We start from the raw sequence: 16,752 nt of genomic DNA on the forward strand, positions 1-16,752 counted from the left end.
GTGCTGGGTCAGCTGTGGAGAGATCATCATATGTGATACACTTCCTATAGGAATAAAACTTGTTCATACTCTATGGAGACCAATGTTCCAATCCTTACCAAAGTTACAAATGTACTGTCTCAGTTAGAGGTACCATGGCTGTGATGAAAGACCGTGAAAGGCATCTTAGGGAGGAAAGAGTTCATTTGGCTTACTTACCCATTGAGGGAAGCCAAGGCAGGAACTCAAACAGGGCTGGAACCTGGAGGAAGGAGCTGATGCAGAGGCCATGGAGGAGTGCTGCTTATTACCTTGTTCCTATGGCTTGTTCAGCCTGATTTCTTATAGAACCCAGGACCACCAGCCCAGGGGTGGCACCACCCACAGTGGACTGGGCTCCCACATCAATCATTAATTAAGAAAATGCCCTACCAGGCTTGCCTACAGCCTGATCTTATGGAGGCATTTTGTCAGTTGAGGCTCCCTCCTCTCTGATGACTCTTGCTTGTGCCAAGTTGATATAAAACTAGCCAGAATATGTATATACATTTGACTCAGCAATACTGTTTCAAAAAATTTTATAACCATTCTTGGGCTTGTGCAAAACTGTGCAAATACCATGTTATTCACAGCATTTGTTCGCATATAACTGAAAGCAACCTAATTATCAATTAATATGGTTAAATCACAGTACATTCATGAAGTTAAAAAATATTCATCCATTAAAGATATAGCAAGATAGTAGAATAGGGGCTATGGAGATGATTCTGTTAGTCAAGTGCATACTGAGCAAACAAATCTGAGTTCAGATCTCCAAAACCATTATAAAAACTGTGGATACGGTGGCACAGCATCTGATACCCTAGTACTTGAAGGAGGCAGAGACAGGTGGATCCCTGTAGTTTACTGGTCAGCCAGTCTAGCCAATCAGTAAGTTCAAGGTTCAACGACAGGCTGTCTCAAAAAATAAGGTGGAGAGTGACAGAAGACACTAGATGTCAACCCCTAGCCTTTTTACATGTACACATACACTACACACACACACACAAAAACGTTGTTATTGTTGCTGTTGTTTTTAAGATAGTGACTCTGGCTTTCTGATAGACACCTAACCACAAATAAATCAACTTGAACAACTATCAATGCATGACAGTAACTTCCCAAGACCTAAGAAGTCAAATGAAAGATTGCAGCACTCAATGTAGCATAGAAATAAAAGCCACATTCAAGAGTATGATGGTTTGAAAGAAAATGGCCTCCACAGGCTTAAAGAGTGACACTATTAGGAGGTGTGGCCTTGTTGGAAGGAGTGTCACTGGAGTTGGTTTTTGAGGTTTCTAAGTGCTTAATCCAGGCCCAGTGGCATTCTCGCTTTCTCCTGCCTGCAGATTCAGATGTAGAACTCTCAGCTTCCTCTCCAGCACCATGTCTGCCTGCATGCTGCCATGCTTCCCACCATGATGGACTAAACCTCTGAACTGTAAGCCAACCCCACTTAAATGTTTTCCTTTATAAGAGTTGCCATGGTCAGGGTGTCTCTTCATAACAATAGAAACCTAGCAAGACACAGAGGGTAGGAGGAAGTTTCCCATTAGTGATATCCTCCCTCCTCCAACCCCTAGGCAGCAGAGCATGGAGACACCCTCCTTAAGGGAGAAGATAAAGGAAGCAAGCACTAGACTTTGCCTCTGCCACTAACTTTCAATCTGAGAAGACCTTATGATTTCAAATTCTGTGCCAATGGCACAAACTAGCACCCAGATCCCACTCTGGTGCCAGGCAAGCTTCTATACCCCAGGCTCCAACTTACCAAGTGAATTCAGCTCCATGTAATTAACAAGCCTGGCAGATTGACCACAGCAAGCTCTGGATGGGCCTCACTAGTACTAAGTTTATGCTGCACCGATGCATAGACCAACCCCTAGGGACTCAAGCTCTAAGACAACCCTTATGGACCTGGGCCCTGAGTCCAACACCCAGGACAAATCCACTGAATTAGAGCTTCAGCTCCAACCCTTAGGACCAACCTTGAGATGCATGACCAACCTTGCTAACCAACCTGTACCACATCAGCCTGTAGCAAGCACACTTAGATACCAGACCACAACAGACAACCCGCCCAGAATCTCTAATGAACAAGATAAGTTCTTTAAACATGTAGATACCAATGCATGACCGTAAGCACCAAAAACAATCAGGGAAGCATGACACTACCAGCTGAACCAAATAAAACACCAGTAGCCCATGCTGGTGGAGACCGTGAACTACCCGACAAGAAAACCCAGAGACTCAGTGAACGTCAAGAAAATATAGGCAAATAACTCAATGAAATCAGGAAAATAATAACTGGCTGAAACAAGAAATTTAACAGAGATGTAAGTTATTTTAAAATAATAAAATTTAAGAACTGAAAAACACAATGAACTAAACAAAAAAGTGAAACAGCAGAAGTAATCAAGCAAAAAAAAAAAAAGGAGCAGGGGTAGGTCTGCAAACTCAGAGACAGGTTCCTAGAAGGTATAAAATATGAGAGGAAAAAAGAAACAAAGAAAGCTTGCTGATTGACAGGACAGTACCCAATGAGTAAATAATCAGAGCTAAAGAGAAATATTAGGGAGATAAAGAACCCAGAAACTTATCCAAGGAAGTGATAGCCGGGTGTGGCAGTACACACCTTTAATCCAGGCACTGGGGAGGCAGAGGCAGCAGGGGGTCTTCTAAGTTTAAGGTCATCCTGGTCTACATAATAAATTCTAGGCCAACTGGGGTGACACAGTGAAACTTTGTCTTAAAAGAAAGGAAGTGGGGGGTGGGGAAGGAGGAGGAAGAGAAATATTAGCATAAAACTTTCCAAAGCAAACTTTTTCAAATATAAATATACAAGTAGGAAAATGTCAAAGGTCTCTCTAATCAGAGTCAATCAGTAAGATTATATACACTAAGATATACTTAATGTCAAAATGTCAAAAATCAAAAGCAAGAGGAGAATCCTAAAAGCAGGAAAAGAAAGAAGTATATCTACCTAACTACCTACCTACCTAGCTACTTACCTACCTACCTATCTATCTATCTACCTGTCTGTCTGTCTGTCTATCTACCTATCTACCTATGTATCTATCTATTGTATGCAGAAGTTCCAAGAAGTCTAGCAACTTACCGCTCAGCTGAAACCTTCGAAGTCTGAAGGGAATGAAATGATAGATTAAAAGAGATGAATTTAGGAGGAGGAATCCCACCAACTGTGAATACTTTATCCAATAAAGACATCCTTCAGACATGAGGAAGACCTCGGCCCGTTCCAGATAAGGCTGAAGGAACCTACCACCACCGTCTGAGTCACTGTTCTATCACTATGAGGAGACATCAAAGTCAAGACAACTCTTATTAAATAAAACCGGGGGCTGGCTCACAGCTTCAGATGCCTAGTCCACTGTCATCACGGCAGGAAGCATGGTGGCTGGCATGGCAGGCATGGTGCGGGAGAACTAGTTGAGAGCTACATCCTGATCCAAAGGCAGAGACAAAGAGTCTCTGGGCTTGGCGTGGGCTTTTGAAACCTTAAAGCCCACCCTCAGCGGCATACTTCCTTCAGCAAGGCCACACCTTTTAATCCCTGTAATACTTTAAAACAGAGCCGCTTCCTGGTGACTCAGCGTTCAAATACATGAGCCTATGGGAGTCATTCTCATTCAAACCACAACTACCAAATCTGTCCTAGAAATGCCAAAGGAGGTTAGGTGATTCGAGCTCAGAGGAAGCGACACTATGCAGTAGCACAAAAGCAATGAATGCATTGGGCAGAGGATGAATATTTTAATATTTTCATGACATTAGGTATATAAGTGATTGATATTCGTTAGTATAAAAATTTAAACATAAAGGGATAGAATGATGGCTCCAAGCTAAGAGCACGTACTGCTCTTCCAAAGGACTTAGTTCAGTTCCCATCATAGTTAGGCAGCTCACAACCGCCTCTAACTCCAGCTCTAGGGAGAGAGAACACCCATGGCTGCTGTGACCAGTTGCACTCACATGCACATATCCCACAACACACACACAAACACATACACATAACTTAAAAATAAAATAAATCTTGCCGGGCCTGGTGGTGCAAGCCTTTAATCCCAGTACTTGGGAGACAGTGGTGTAGGTAGATCTTTGGGAGTTCGAGGCCATCCTGGTATCATAGTGAGTTTTAGGACTCTGTAGAGAGACTCTTGTTAGTTATTATTAGGCGGCGCTGTGTTATTCATTAAGCAGCGCTGTTTACTGTGTGAGAAAAGCCACGAGGCACAACAAAACCCAGTATAAGAGTTTATTAAGAGAAGGAACAGAGGGGAATGTGCTTAGGCCGATGGCAGATTGTGCATGGAGAGAGAGGAAGAAGAAGAGCGGGGAGGGGCCTGTGACTCACTTTTATGAATTTCCCCGCACATGCGCATACGGGCTTGCGTAGCTACACCACGCACGCACATAGATTATGTGGTCACGCTGCTTTAGCAATCACGCGGCGCGGAGATTACATAGGACATAAAGTCCTGAAATGACTAAACATCTTGCCTGGCTACTGGACAGCGTATGTGTGGTCATGTAACTGGGGGAGTGGACAGGAATTCCAACAACTCTGTCTCAAAAAAACTAAAAAAGTGAAATCGCTTAAAAAAGATAAAACTATTAAAATATTAGCAATAATAACTTTTTAAGGAATATATAACGTAAAAATTATAATATTCAAAAGATAGTCTGGTAAAAAAAAAACAGAAAATGATGGAGGAGTGGAATAAATAAGTTAGATTTGTTTATTTTGAGGTGGTGTTGTTATTTGGGGTTCTTAGTTTTTGGCTTTGTTCCAGTGTTTTGAGATAGAGCCTCAAGTAGCCAAGGCTGGCCTCAAACTCACTAAGTAGCCAGGCCTAACCTTGAACCCCTGATCCTGTTGCCCTCATCTCTCAGGTGCTGGGATTACAGGCACGCACCTCCACTTGAGTTTTCAATGCTACCTAAGTTAAGTTATCCCCTCAGAACAGCCTATTATAACTCAACGATGTCTTATACAAGGACCATTGTAAAAGCAAAACAGAAACGGTTAGTAATGCACACAATATTTTTAAAATGTCAAAGCATGCTAAGAAAGCCATTTAACCACAAAGGATATTTACAGCACGAGAGAAAGGATGGAAGAAAGGATCTACAAATTAACTAGAAATAAGTTACAAAAGGACAGCAAAGCAGTCCTTACTCACCAATAATTACCCTGAATGTCAGTAACTTTTCCAATCGCCTCTGCCAAGGCTCAGGGGACAGTTCAGAAGATGGAACTGAAAGAACGGAGGGCCAGAGGTTGCGGGGGAGTTCTAGGAAATACTTTCTTCTGGACAGGACATAGTCACTGTACTTGTGAACTCACAACAACTGCAGTTACTGCACAAGACTTACACAACACTGGACCCATCCTCACTTTATCATAGTTGGGGAGGAGCTTATGAGGCCCCACCTCTCAAGGTGGGACTGTCTGAGAGGCCTTGGCAGGTTTGAGCCATGGAGACACGCCATGGGGGCGGAAAGTTACTCACACCATGCAGGCACAGCATCCACGTGGAAAGTTTTATTATTAAAAGGGAAGGGAGGAGAGGAGAAGGAGGGAGAGAAAGAGAGAGAGAAAAAGGAAAGCGGAGGTCGTGCAGCCTCACGGAGAGAGAGAGGGAGAGAGGAAGAAGAAAGAGAAAGAGGAAGGGTTTTTTTCCTCTTATGTAAGATGACGCCAGGACGCTGGGCGGGTCCCCAAGGGGCGGGCCTGAATGCCAACAGATACAAGGGAAGAGGGGGTGTCATTTTCTTCAGTGGTGTAGCCACTGGTGAGTGTGGCTCATGTTCCAGGAGATAACTCCCATGCTGATACAGGCAGCCATAAGTCAACTCGGCGGTTCCAGAAACAAAAGACGTCAAAGTAACAGGGGGCTTGTTGGAAAGAAGGGTTTCCGTGGGAGAAGGAGTGAAAAACGGAAAAGGAAGAGTGAAAACGACCACAATTCAGGGTCCACGGAGACAGCTCCGTGGATAAAGGCACTTGCTGCCAAAACTAACGACTGGAGTTTAAACTCTATACCCCACATAGTGGGGGAGAAAACTGACTCCACAAAGGCGTCCTCTGCCCCTCACACACTTACACACACACACACACACACACATACACACACACACACACACACACGTTCAAAAAAATAAATAGTTCTTTAAATAATGAAACTGTATGTAAGTTAATATGGGACGATAAAAATACATGGGAAGTGTGAAATGCAGAAATCAGGCTGAGCATAGAACACATAGCTCCGTGGTAAAGTGCTTGCTTACTCTGTGTGAGGCCTTGGGTGCAGTCCTCAGCAGCACTAAAGAAAAGGGGGAAAAAATGTGTGGATGGTATGCTATCATTTGAATTTTTTTTTTTTTTCTTAAAAGGGAATCTCCTGATGTATCCCAGAGTGGCCTTAAAGTCACAGTCCTCTGGCTTTACCCTCTTTCGTGCCAGGATTACAAGCACACCAGCATGCCCAGCCCATCAGCACACAAAAAGATATAAAATACACTATGCCAGGCTGGAGAGATAGCTTAGTAGTTAAGAACATTGGTCTTCTCCTCTTGCACAGGCCCCAAGTTCAATTCCAAGCATGCATATAGTGGTTAAAACCATCCATAACTCCAGTTCCAGAAGGAACCGACGTCCTTTATTGAATCCCAAGGGCACCAGGCACAGATTTGCTGTACATATATACACAGAGGCAAAAACAAAATAGCTAAATCTACAAATAAATAAATTAATTAATTATATCTTTGAAAAGAAACAAATGATGCTTTTGGTCTAGGAAGGAACCAGCTAAAGGGCTAGGAGACAGTTAAGAGACAGAACATGCAATAAAAACACTTTAAATTTTTTCTTTTCAAGATGGGTGTTATGGCTAGGCTTGAAGTCCCAGCACTCAGGAAGCTGAGGCAGGAAGCTCAAAAGTTCAAGGGCCCTCCTGGGCTACATAGGAAGACACTGTAATAATAATAATAATAATAATAAACATATGTATATGAGAATGTGTGAGCTACTCAGAATAAGAACACTGTTCTTTCACAGTGAATGAGAATTTACAGAACAACAAGAAGAATTCTGTGAGAAAAAATACTGGACCAGATGTGAGGGGAGATTGTTCAGGTCTGTGCCGAGAACTGTCGGCTTTCTGCCTTTGATTGAAACTTGGACACTAAATAATAGATTTCACATTTCTCTCTTTTGACAAATGAAAGGAAAGCTGGTCCACAGTTTGCGCTTACTTTTTTTCTAACACTGTATCTCAATGATTCACCCAGTAAGCAGCAAAATCATCCAATTCACAAGCTATTTACAGTGAGAAAAGCTGTAGTTCAGAGAAAAGCATTTGTATACAAACTCCTTTTTTTCCCCCTTCTGAAAACATGTCTGTGATGCCCATTCAGAAACTGCTCAGGAAACTATAGGAATGGTCAAGAGGTCTCTACAGTGGGAAAAGAAATAGTGGGTAAGATAAAAAGACAAGGAAGAGAGGCTTTCTTACTTCACTGTACAAACAGTGATTGCCAACGGTCCACTGAGTCTATCTGCAGCCAATAGGCAGGCTTTGTGAGAAAAAGGAAAAATATTAAAAACAAGACAATCTCCTGGCAGTGTCAAGAGCTTAGAGCACACCAGTTTTAAAAATTACTAAATATGGCCCATATGATGATGTGTGCCTAAAATCTAAGCCCTAAGCCCTCCCAAGACCAGGGCAGAAGGACTACCATGAGTTTGAGAGCAGCCTGGGCTACCACATTATGAGTTAGCCGGGGCTGCATAAAAGACCTTGTCTCAAAAACAAACAAACATCACTGATTGTGAATTTTGATGAGATTTTCAAAAAGAGTAAGCACTGTTTCTCTTTCCCTTTACGATTATTTCCTAGCCTCTTACATCTAAGGACTTGGAGGTAAATGCATATTTTTCTTTATTATTGAAAAGCCAATGATTTTTTTATGTTAAAAGTTTTAAATATTCAAGAGTCATAAAAAGGTATACAGTGAGCAGTTTGCTCCTGCCATGTATCACTCAGCAAGCCGTTCTACTAGTCTCTTGTGCTTCTGTCCAGAGATATTTTATATGCATATAAGAAAAGACTTTTTTCCCTCCCCCCTCCCTTTTCACCTTCTAATATCAATGGTTATATGGAACCATCAACTTGAAATTGAAATAAAAACCAAAAGACTATTTCAATAATCCTAACTCCCTTATATGAATCAATTATCTTTATCTATAAACAAATCTCTTTTGAAAACATAATATTTTCTTTTCAATGCCTCTCGTTCCACTGACAGTTAAGAAAGAACTGTTGGCAAAAGAAAGCAAGATGTCTAGAAAACTGAACTGTACACAATTACCAGGAAATCAACTCACTTAACTTCTGCTCCTGGATTCTGGTCCCTGGAAACCCTGCACAGATCGTCCACGTTTCTGCTCCGGGTAATTTCGCAAAGATTTTACTAGCACTCCATGGAGACCTGTTCTGAGGTCCAGAGGCCTCTTTACTACATCCAAGAGGCGGGAAGGAGGAAGTGGGAAGCTGAATTTGAATGTTTGATTCTCGTAGACTAGCAACAGGAAATGAAGACTGGTGAAAAGAAACCACGAGGTCTTTTCATTGGTTAATCAATAACTCCCATGCACTAGCACTAAATGAGACCTTCCAGACTTCCAGCGCAATTGAACAGGTGGGCCCCAGCACCTGACTAGTTGGACAGGTTAGTTAAGTTCCTTGCCAAAGACACAGCCACAGAGAAAAGAGCGGTAGAAAATGACTCAAGGTCGGCACGGAGATGCACCACTGTAAGCCCAGTACTCAGGAGGTAGAAAGATCAGGAGTCAGTCCAAGGCCATCCCAGCTAAACCTTCAGTTCAAGATCAGCTTGGGCTACTTGAGATCCTTGCCAAAAAAGAAGAGAAGGAGAAGGGCTTGGAACTAACTGAAACCAGACGATGGGGAGAAAGAAGACAGAGGGAGGGGTGTATGATGGGCTATCAAGGACTACTACTGACCTGGGGTCCAGTCCCAACCCAGCTGCAACCCAGCCCCAGCCGGCTGTGTGGGCAGGGACGTTCCTGAGCCTCAGGTTTTCCAGGGAAAAGAAGCATCAGAAAGTACTGTGACTCTGCAATCTGTAATCCCATCACACGCTCCCAGCACTACAGCACAGAGGTTTTAGGATGGCCAAAACGCCAGCTTCTGGCCTGACTTCAGGCATTTTCAGCAACTATCCAAGGTGATTCTGATCCCAAATTTGAAAAGCATTTTAGTAAAAGCTCGTCTCCTTCATTCCTGGAGCAAGTTTCACAATACTACCTCAAGGAAAAGAAACAGGCAAAGATTATCTAAGATAAAACCAAGATTTCTGTCTTGACATGTCAGAAGACAGGCATTAAGTTGGTGAAGGGTCCCCTCAGATCTAACACAAGATGACAACAGACCAGAAGTGATAAGTGGTCCGCTTTGATGTGGAAAGAAAGGAACCTAAACATCAAACTCACTTCTAAACAAATAGCCAACACAGTTTATAAACAAAGTCTTGGACGTTCTTCTGGAACCAGACCTAAATTTATAACCCCCTATCCTCCAGAATGAATCTTCTCTACTCACCACACAGCAGAAACACTTTACCTATCTGTACTTTATATGAAGTGGGGGATTTGAAAATAAAACCAACTGTGTTTTGCCTAAATGTGTTCTTGCATTCCTGAGTGGCAGTATGATATAATGGAACGTGGAGGTGGGCAAACCTAGTCTCAAATTCCAAATCTCTTAGGACATCATAGGCAAGAAAGTAACCTCACTGAGTCTCATCAGCACCATGAGATAACTGCAACTTCTTTGGATTACTATGGGTTGTAAAGAGACATACAGTACATACCTAGTCACATGTTCATTTCTTCCTTTTCTTCCAGAACTCTTTAAGATATTCACTAGACAAGAACTTGCTAGGAAATCCGCCAGTTGCACTAAATCTCAACCATGCCAAAATTCCTAAGTTACTAAAGGACTCCTGCATCTCTATAAACAAAACATGTGCTTTCATGATATACTCATGCTTGGAACCAAATACATTATCAGAACTTATATACATGGTCAGTTCTAGTCACTATCAGATACAAAGCACATGAAATGGCTACTGTTTCACCACTTTGCATGTACAGTTCAACTGACTTCATAGGACTCTAAACAGCAAGTTCCCAGTAAAGATTTGGTGGCTGCTCTCCCTAGGTTTCCCGAAACAGCAAGATTAAAAATCAATAACTCTGGAGTGTCATCCCAGATCTGCCATTTGTTAGCTTTAAGAACTTAAGAAGGTCACTTAGTAGCCTTAAGCCTTGGCTTCCTAATGTATGCACCACATATGGCAGACTCATCTCTCTCTGCTCTGTAGCGTCTGCAAGGCCCAAGTAGTTACTGCATCCAAAACGCAGAGCTGGAAAGAACATTTGTAACTTTGGCATAAACATTTTTTTTTTTTGTGGCCCTTTCTTTATCCATCCTGTCCTCCTCTACTTTTGAAGCACAGAAGACAGAAACTTTGATGATAATAGCAAAAAGCTGTGTAAACTTCTCCATGGGCTTCCTAAAATGCCCTTCCAATTTGGCACACCCTATCACAGCAATACTGAATTTCTCCCTAAACAAAAATGGTCACGGGTGTCAAAGACAAGCGAGTGAGTGCCTGCTGAACTGTGTCTAAATGATTTTCCTTGTGACCACAGCTACCCTGGAATAAGCCCCTGCCAGCAAGAAGAGAGAACACACTTCACAGGCAGGGAAGGCATTGTTCAAAGTAATGAGTTCTGCATCACTTGGTCCACAATTCACAGCTGAGTCTGGTTTTCCCAGACAAAGAGCAATAACCAAATGGGGGATGCTCCTCGGCACATCTCTGACCTTCTAATCTTTATTAAACTCCTGAAGTGCTGAAGGAAAGAAGGCCAGAATCTTCCCTAACCTTCTGTCCTAGAAATGACAAAAGCAAATGTTTATCAACTCTAGTCTGAGTTTCAATAGAGCTCTTGCAGTGGACACAGAGATTTCAATAGTCTGTACTCACTAAAAGTTACCTAATCTAAAAGTTACACTATTCCACTGCATTTCTTTCATCAGTCCATAATTTTGTATCCCCCTTTCCCCCCCTCAGAGAAATAATAGTCATAATCCTTCAAGCATGTAGCCCAAACTCTGTTCTTCGAAGGGAGCTAGCTGGCAGCAGGTTCATTATGTCGTGAAACCCGGACCCAGAACAAAGGACTGCTGAAGCGCTCACCTAGCTTCCCCTGGGAAACCTGAGCTGAAGGCTCCTTGGTTTCTCCCACACTAAGCCCTGTACTTGCCCAGACCACAAGTCTGAGGGCTGTGTCAAAGTACACACACACACACACACACACACACACACACACACACACACACACAATAGTATTATCTAAATTGCTTTTAGAAAAGCACACTCATTTTTAAATAAGAACTTAACCATTTTTGGAGGGGTTAAGTTTTTTTGGTTTGGTTTTATTTGAGTCTAGAATTCTAATCAGCACCAAATTAACTCTTCTCTTAAGAATACCAAAAGTTTCAGTGTAGATGCAGCTAGAGGCAGGGTGCAGGTTGCTTGCATGTCATATGTGGAGGAGCTGGGTCTGATCTCCAGAACTAGGGGACAAAAGAAAGAACCACCAAAGGTAGTGTCACCACCCTGGAAACCAAAAGCTGCATTACAACTATTTCAGAACCCAGAACTCTTCACTCACTGAGGCCAAGAAACTGAACATATTCATCTTGCTCACACAGAAGTTCTCAATAAATATTTGTTAGCTAAATGAATGAATCAAATACAAAACATTTTATTTAGAATTTTCACAAGGGCTAGGCAGACAGCCTGATTGTAAACTGCTTTCCTAGCATGCAAAAGTGTAAACTGCTTTCCTAGCATGCAAAAGTGTAAACTGCTTTCCTTGCATGCAAAAGTGAGAGGCCTTGGGTTCAATCCCCAGCAACACTCATACACACACACACACACACACACACACACACACACACACACACACACACGCATATAGTACTTTATGTTATGGAATCCTAATATGAAACACCTTTATCATGTCTAGTTTTATAATTCTATATAATTATGTAAACGCCTGATTTTCAAAATAAATATACTTGAAGTCAGTGACATGGAAAATATGTCAAACAGAAGCCAGGATTTTTAACACATTTTATTACAAGCCACCATAAATCTGGCTCTTCCCACCAACCTCCCCTCCCTTTGTCTCCTTCCCAGCCTTCCTCCAGGCACTCCCAATCTCATTATCCCATGATCTGCTAGAACTGCAGTTTACCTCCCAGAACCCCGGAACCGGCAGAAACATGTCACTGAGAATTAGGGAATTGGAGCCACCAAACAGGGTCACAAAGTACTTGAACCTGAAAATTGAGTTTTTCTAAATTTCAATAGAAGCGTATTTTAAAAAAAAATATTAAAGCTACATGAGTTGCACAGTGACTAGACATTGATGAGAAAAGGAATGGGGGAGAAAACTTGAATGTTATTTACCGATTGCTTGAAAAGTAGTAGTTGGTGTCGCTGACTGCCGCTGTCTGCTTTAAAGGTCTGGTAGGACTAAACATTTGCTATTCTGGAATGCATAGTGGTCAATGCAGAATACTTATGTTACTTCATTCATTTTAGGACATACTTTGTCCCAAGAAAAGTCACTCCATTTTAAACTTTTATTAATAGCTATGTAAATTCTAATCAGTTTATTTAATAGCCAAGTAGCTCTCAATCACGCTGCAAAATAGGAATGCAGTCTAAGAATGCATAGAAACAAGAAGTTACAGAACCAGGAACCCTGTAGATTTGTACTCTTGCCAAATGCTCGCCTGAGTGTAAACAAATGGAATTTAAAGGAGGGGAGGGGTTTTCAAGACACAATTTTAAGAAAACGGCTCTCAACAGACAGCTTAGGAAGACGAGTCTGCAACAGTGCGTCTTAAAACATTCATTATCTGAACAAGATCGTAACCTCAGCAGTAAGCAAAACGCGGCGCGCATCTGGAAAAGCAACGCCTCTGCTGCCATAGAAAGCCTTTGTTTCCAGTCACCCGTGTTTTTACACTAGTTCATTTGGAGAGCATCGGGCTCTGTGCAGTATAAACGGGCTGTGTGGTGTAGAGGACGCAGGCGCTACGAGGTTGTCTGCACACTGCGGAAAGAATGCTCAGATCTGTCCTCCTAAGACCCAAAGATAACTAAATTAAAAATAATAATAAAATAAAACCTCACCAGGAAGTAAAGTCTTAATCATCTCCTTTTTCATAGGCTAAAAGGAGGAAACCTGAATGCTCCGATAAGCAGTTTCTCAGCATTATTTTCCTTCCACGATCAATAGGTTAAGGCAGGAGAGGGAAAAAGTTTTATATTTTCTATTTCATGCAATTGGTCATCACTTCAATGCTAAACTCTTCAAGGAGAAATGAGATCATAAGTTGATTCCAAGCTACAAACAAAAGTCTCTAGGAGAAGGAGCGGGCTCCACAGTTTAGCAAAGCAAGACAGGTCTGCTAATCAAGTGGCGTCTCCGACCCGCGTTGTTGCCATGGGATATCGCGCAAGCGCAGAAAGCGCTTTCGCTGCCCGGGCGTCGCTCTGGTAACCTCTGATTTGTCCCAGGAAAGGGCAATTGGAGTAAATCCTCCTCGCGCCTAATGCCCGGAGTTTTTTGAACCGTGGGACTCGCGCGTGCAATGGAAGGCGCGCTCCCGAGACCGCAGAGCTGCTCTCCGGGCGGCCAGGGGATCCGGGAGCCCTGGTGGGATCACCCTGCAACGATGCCCGACCCTCCCAGAGGCTGGACTTCTGCAACCAGGGCAGGGAAGGCGAGAGGTTAGGTCCCGCTCAAGCACGCAAGCCCACGCGCTTCAGGAGCCCACGAGCTGCTGTGGTCCAGTTCATCGCCCGGGGCATCCTGGCACACAGCACAGTCCACAGCGCGCCGGGCTGGGACTGCCCAGAAAGAACTCGGCCACCTGCTCGCGCGACGCTGGAGAGGCAGTCCGGTCCTCCTCTTCCTGCTCGCGCCCCTCTCCCTACCCCTCACCCCACTCCTCGAAAGCACTGACCTCCTCAGCTCTGAGTGTCCCGCGGATGAAGGACCCACGGAGTTTTTGTCACCGGCGCAACCTCCCAAACGCTGGAGAGACCTATCTGCTAGTGGTCCGGTGTGACTCCAGTCCCAAGCCCCTGCCAAAAGACAAAACAGGCCCCCCCAGATGGGCACCACTCCACACCAGCCTGCAGAACCCACAGAGGAGCTCCCAGTAGAGACCTGCGCTGCCGCCACAACCTGCTTTCTCATTCAAATCCTCAGGCTCACACTGGAGCCCCCTCCCTCCCAGGCCACAGCTCAGAGCAAATCCGGAACTGGAGCGCGCATGAGTGGACTGGAGCGCCTGTAGCCTCGGCTTCCCCAGCAGGACGGTAATCGGGGGCCAAGAATTGGACTTGGACCCCTTGGCCTACACCTCCTGAAGGGGCTCCCTGCTGGGCACAGGCCAGAACCCCTGGGAATAAAGATCGTATGTTCTCCCCCCGCAGCAATTTCAGAGAATCCCAAACCCAGGGCCACCCCTGGTTGATTCTCAGTTTAGGTGGAGGATAAAGGAACTGCAGAAACAAAGTTGGAAAGTTCATGGAAACGAACTGTGCAATGCTCTTCCAAAGGGCCCATCTCCCACCCCCACCCCCGCCACTTCCCCCTTCTCCTTTTTCCAATAAATAGCATCTGTTAATACTGGTAAATCACGGCGATCCATTTTGAGTAAACTACAAATCAGTTGAGGTACGGTGAGTGAAGACTATAGAATTCTTTGTTATCTTCTAGTCTCTTCCAAATGCCTCTGGTTGACATTAATTAACAGGCCAGTTAATCGTCACTTCAACCGCTAGCGGGCTGGAGATGCTAACGTGCGGTCAAGGGGCACACCGGTGGCAGAGGGGCGTTTGCACCCAGCAGGTATTCAAAAGATGACGGAAGATGAGCGCCCCAACGGTGGAGAGGGACCAGCGTGGTGCGGTGTGATCCGGCTTCGGGATTCCAGGATTTGCATTTATCAGTCTTCATTCAACCTGCCCTATTGTTAGTTCAAAGCCTGGCTAGGAGGAACTGGGGACGCGGCTCCTCACGCACCTTTCAAAGTAAAACTTTCCTCCAGTAAGAAAGTCAGAAGCACTGGCATGGCAGCATGGGGTTGACAAGGGTTTTCTGGGCCTGGTGACAAGGTAAACAAAAGTCTTTTTTTCGTGCGTGAATCTGCTCAGGAAGTAATAAATGAGAGCCTGAGATTGGAAGGCCGGACTGGATCGCCACTCCTCTTAGACAGACGGTTGGAGGGTGGGAGGAGGGACGCACTGTGACCCCTCAACACAAGATCTAGTATTTCACCTTTTCATCCCTCTTAGCCGATACCATAGAAACAACCCATTTGTATTATTCCGTTGAACAGAGGCAATTACAATGTCACAGCAAAGCACCATGGGCAAAAAGAAACTTTATCCTGAAAAGCTATCTTGAACTCTCAGGGAAAAAAAGAAAAGAAAGAAAGGAAGGGAGGAAGAAAAGCGCCACCAGAATAGCAACAGACTACGAGGAAGAAATCAGTTTAGAAAAAAAAAAAATTTTTTTTTCAAGATCTTTTGGCTTCATAGGGAAAAAATTAAATTTCACAATTTTTCTTTCTTTCTTTACTCCTTTTTTTTTAAAAAAACCAGATCACAAATACCTAATTTACAAGGAATTAAGTAGAGTTGTGGGTGTAGATGCATAGGGTGCTTTGAGGCCCTGAATTCAATTGCCAGCACCAAATATATAAATAAATAGTAAATAAACAAGAGAAGAAAAAAGAAGAGAGAAAGAAAAAATAGGCAAGTCATTTTCTGCCTCCAGATTCTTTTTTGTGTGTGTAGAAAGGGGTTGTTTAGAGTTTTGTTTAGGTGGCAATCACCATGGCGAATAGAAAGAAAAAAAAAAGGCAAGATAATTAAACTCCCCATCAGTCATAGTTAGCCAGCCTCCTGTGTTTGTCTTTCAGGAACTGAAAGATCTTAGATGCACAGGTTAAAATAAACTAGAACACAAACTTCTTGACAAGAGTGTTTATATGCTTGGGTTTGATAGTATTTTATTTCTGTAGTTCCTGAACTTTAAAATTTTTAAATTGCAACATTTCAAACAAGAATGAGAACTTGTAAGTGTTACAGCGCTGAGGAGCAAGGCTTCCCCAATGGAAGTGCTGCGGCTCCGCAGGGTAAGTTTCCCCCAACAGAAATGTTGAAGTTCTGAGAGGAAAGGCATCCTGGCACCAAGGAGCCAAGGAATACCACAAAGTCACACCACACAACACACCTCACACCAGAAAGACACAAGAGGGTGACTGCCTTTGCTCAGGCAAGAAGCAGCAGGACACGGAGCAGAAGACAGGCTTTACATAGGGTTTCTTGGGGGAGGAGTTGTCCAGGGGTAGAGTTTTCCAGGGTGGGGATTGGTGGGATTTCCAGTCCTGAGTTCAGGGCAAGCCCAAGGTGAGATTTTGAGCTCAGGAAGTGAATTTTGCTGTGTTTTCAAAGCTCAGACCTTTTTACCCTACAACAATACATTTTTTAAAAATTTTCTTAGAAAATTATATTATTTTATGT

At 43.5% G+C, this 16,752-nt stretch overlaps 1 protein-coding gene across 1 annotated transcript in view; it reads right to left on the reverse strand.

Moving 5' to 3' along the window:
• The window catches only part of Plch1 (phospholipase C eta 1), a 215,268-nt gene extending 200,486 nt beyond the window's left edge, over nucleotides 1–14,782 (reverse strand). Inside the window, exon 1 of the mRNA XM_052730847.1 lies at nucleotides 14,181–14,782. The gene's annotated coding sequence lies outside the window, so the exon portion shown is untranslated. The remainder of the gene's footprint in view (nucleotides 1–14,180) is intronic.
• Between the last annotated feature and the right edge of the window lie 1,970 nt (nucleotides 14,783–16,752).

This window comes from Peromyscus californicus, unplaced genomic scaffold (assembly GCF_007827085.1).
Source record: "Peromyscus californicus insignis strain IS unplaced genomic scaffold, ASM782708v3 Scaffold_9__1_contigs__length_137607984, whole genome shotgun sequence".
Lineage (NCBI taxonomy): Eukaryota > Metazoa > Chordata > Mammalia > Rodentia > Cricetidae > Peromyscus > Peromyscus californicus.